The sequence below is a fragment of the Alexandromys fortis genome, unplaced genomic scaffold (genome assembly GCF_014885135.2).
Source record: "Alexandromys fortis isolate MF-2015 unplaced genomic scaffold, M_Fortis_MF-2015_v1.1 scaffold_4, whole genome shotgun sequence".
Classification (NCBI taxonomy): Eukaryota; Metazoa; Chordata; class Mammalia; order Rodentia; family Cricetidae; genus Alexandromys; species Alexandromys fortis.
This window is the reverse complement of record NW_026067944.1, coordinates 1,421,572-1,425,237: the sequence shown is the minus strand read 5'-3', so window position 1 is coordinate 1,425,237 and position 3,666 is coordinate 1,421,572. Positions and strand designations below refer to the sequence as shown.

At 44.9% G+C, this 3,666-nt stretch overlaps 1 non-coding gene across 1 annotated transcript; it reads right to left on the bottom strand.

Annotated features, from left to right (window-relative positions):
* Nucleotides 1-3,255: 3,255 nt before the first annotated feature.
* Nucleotides 3,256-3,386, bottom strand: LOC126505888 (small nucleolar RNA SNORA3/SNORA45 family). The gene has a single exon (XR_007592999.1). It is a non-coding gene; the product is annotated as a small nucleolar RNA SNORA3/SNORA45 family (small nucleolar RNA).
* Nucleotides 3,387-3,666: the final 280 nt, after the last annotated feature.

Here is a 3,666-nt window from a genome sequence, read left to right as displayed (position 1 = left end):
TTGGAGGTCAGCCTAGGCTATCTTGCAAGTTCTAGGTCATTAAGGCTATATAGATGAGGTCCTATCTAAAAAGCAAAACAAAAACCAATAAACAATAACAACAAAGTCTTTCAATAAAGTGTGTTGAAAGTATATGGGAGTTTGGTGCTGGTTAGAGGCCTCTGAGGGTAAAGGCACACACCACGGCTGAGAACCTGAGTTCTGATGACAAGCCTCTGAGGACACACTCAGCGGAAGGAGAGTCTTTGTTCTCTGACTGACACACACAAATTGTATGAAAATAAACAAATGCTCCCAAAATGATATAACTAAAATCTAAACCTCTACAGGAAAATATATGTACATCACATGCGAACACTACTCTGGCTCAGTACTTCTGTGGCCACATTTGAGAATCCTGTAGAACACAGCCCCCTTCAGGGCCTTGTTTCTTCTCCCAGAAGGGCCCATGACTTAGTTCCTCACCTTTGGAGGGGAGAGAGATTGCTTTTGTCTGTCTGTCTGTCATTGGTGAGACAGCCATGTTATGTAGCCTAAGCTAGCCTCAAACCCATCCTCTCTACACGGCCATGCGAGGCTCTACCATCTTACTAGTGAGGTCTCTCTTGCTGCCTAGTTCACATTGCACCCAAATCCTCACATTTTCTATGTTCATATTCTAATTTATTTTTCTCTGTATCATAAGCCACCTATAAGTAGCATATAAATGCTCACTTATTTTATTTTATGTTTCTCATTGTGTTTTATAGAATGTGGCTCCATGAGGGCAAAGGTCACATCTGCTCACTCTTTGGTCTCTGCCCAGCACTTAGCAGACCTTGGCCAGACTCCATGCGGGAATGAGTAAGATGGACGGACTCCTTCAGGACTGATAGTCACTGGAGTGGTGGTGGTGGGGGGGTGGTCAGGCCATGCCGTGTGGAAATCCTATCTTCCATATTTTACTAGCTGTGTGACCCTGAGCAGAACACCGTCACCTCAGGACCTTAACTTGCCATCATTGAAGTGGGATTGACGCCGTGTGTTTGTGTGACTGAATCAAGGCACAAGTGTTCTACCACTGAAACATTTCAGTGAGTGCTAACTAAGCCAACCCTGGGCCCATCAGCACAGCTCCTTCGGAGGCCAGGCAGTGGGACCACAGGCCTGCCTGGGGTCAGAGCAAGTTCAGAAGCAAACCATCCTGAGGAACTCGGGACTCTCTGTCTCAAAATAAAAGGTTAGAAGGACTGGGCATGTAGCTCAGCTGTTAGAGTGCTTGCCTCGCACAGATGAAGTCCTGGGTTTAGTTCCGAACACCACATATCAGGAGTGATGGCACACACGAGCAGTCCCTGCACTTGGGGGACAGGGGAAGGAGGCCAAGAAGTTCAAAGTCTGTAGCCTTGGCCACACACATGTAGCCTTGGCCACACACATGTAGCCTTGGCTAAATGCTCCACGAAACAGTGAAGAAGGAAAAAATGGAAAGAAAAAGTGCAAGATCTCCACCCAGAGTGTTGGTGTCTGCTGATGAACTGGGAACTTTGAGGCCAATCAAGACAACAAAGGAAAAAACTATGTCTCAAAAAACACTTAAAATAAATAAGTGCTAGCTGCATTGCTATCCTTATTGTTACTGATTTTATTATTCTGAAGTGTCCTGATATCCAGGGTAAACTCTTCAGCCTCTTCAGCAAGAAGAAAAACCTTTGTGTCATCAGCTACCAACCGGAAGAGTGGGTGCTCCCTGGGACTCGCTAGAACTGTTCGTTCTCCAACTAGGCATGGCTGCTCACACTTGTAATTTCAGTGCTTGGGAGGCTGAGACAGAAGGACTCCTTGGAGTTTGAAGCCAGCCTAGGTCACATAGTGAATTCCAGGCCAGGTTGGAACTAATAAATGAGTCCCTGTCTCAAATAAGCAAGCAAACAAACAAACAAACAGAATTCAGGGTATGGTTGTACATGTCTGTAATCCCAATACTTGAAGGTAAAGACTAGTTGACCAGTAGCTAAAAGTCTTCCTGAACTATCAAGCAAATCTGAGGCCAGCTTGGGCTATAGCTAAAACCCTATTAAAAATAAAAATAATAATAAAATAAAGAAGCTTCTTATTGCCATGATGGTGAAATGCACCACCAGCAACTTTCTTAGAGGAACAGTAAGAAGTGGGGCACAGAGACATGTATGTGTAATTCCAGCACTCAGGAGGTGGAGGCAGGAGGATTACCAGCCCTAGCTGCAGAGACACCCTGTGTCAAAGATAACACACAAGGAGGGATACCTGAAGCTGAAAGCAGAAGACTCTTTTCTTTCTTTCACTTTCTTTTTACTCCTGCTTTCTTGTTACTCCTTCTTCTTTTTGGTTTTTCAAGACAGGGTTTTTCTGTGTAGTCTTGGCTGTCCTGGAACTTGCTTTGTAGACTAGACTGGCCTCGAACTCACTGTCTGGCCTGCCGCTGTCTCCCAAGTGCTGGGATTAAAGGCATGCCCCACCATTGCCCAGCTTCTTTCTTCTTATTTTATTAATCACATTTATAAGCTAACATTTAATTAGTGTGTGAGTATGAGTGTGAGTGAGTGAGTGAGTGAGTGAGTGTGCACACATGTGCATGCACAAGTTAATTCTCTCCTTCCTGGGATTTGATTTCAGATTGTTAGGCTTGGCAACAGCCACCTTAATTCACTGAGCCATTTCACCAGCCCCAGCTCTGTTGTAGTTTGTTCATTTGTTTTAAATAGAGTATCCTGTAGCCCAGGCTGACTTCACAGTCATTAGATAGACAAAGATGGCCTTGATTGATCCTCCCGCCCCAACTTCCCAAGTGTGAGGATTACAGGAATGCACCAACACAACCCAACGTGGAACCCCGTTTTTTAACCACCAAGCCTCCCGAAATCATCCCCCTGCTTTAGTGAAATGTCTCCTTCTTCCAGCAGGGTTTCTCAAGAATTCAACAGTGGAGAAACACAGAGCTAAGCTCCGCTGAATTCATGAAAAGATGTTTATTTCTACCTTGTTTATTTGACTTGAAGGAGATCTTTTAGGTCTCATGTCAATCAGCATCCATGTCCACGTGTATTTAATTTGGTGTTTGCATGCACGCAGAGGAGTCTATGCCATGCCATGATTCAGGCATAGAAATCAGAGGACAACTCTCAGGAGACGGCTCAGTCCTGCACCTTGTGTTCCAGGGACTGAACTCGGCTTCTCAGAAGTGCCTCTGAGTTGTCATTTCACGGACACTACTGTGCTTCTTTGATTTTTTTTTTTTTATGTTTGTGATCTGGATGCTAAGAGGGACACTGAAGGTCTCTGACAGTAAATCAGGACCAACAGCTTCTCTTCGAAAACTCTAGCAGCCCAGGACAAGCACCGTGTCAGGATGGGACTCTAGTCTCAGCAGAGATGTATGTATTACTTTGAAGACAATCCATCTGGGTGGTGGTGACTCACGCCTTTAATCCCAGCACTCGGGAGGCAAAAGCAGGCTAGTTCCAGGACAGGCTCCAAAGCTATAGAAAAATTCTGTCTCAGGAGAAAAAAAAAAAAAGACAGTCCAGTGCACTTTCTTTTTGATGCTGTGTGCTGAACGGATAAATGATGTAGCAAAGTGTCCTTGAATGTTGTGTCAGTTCCATGGTAACAGACAGGCAGGCAGGCGACAACAAGTCTGTAGGTAGC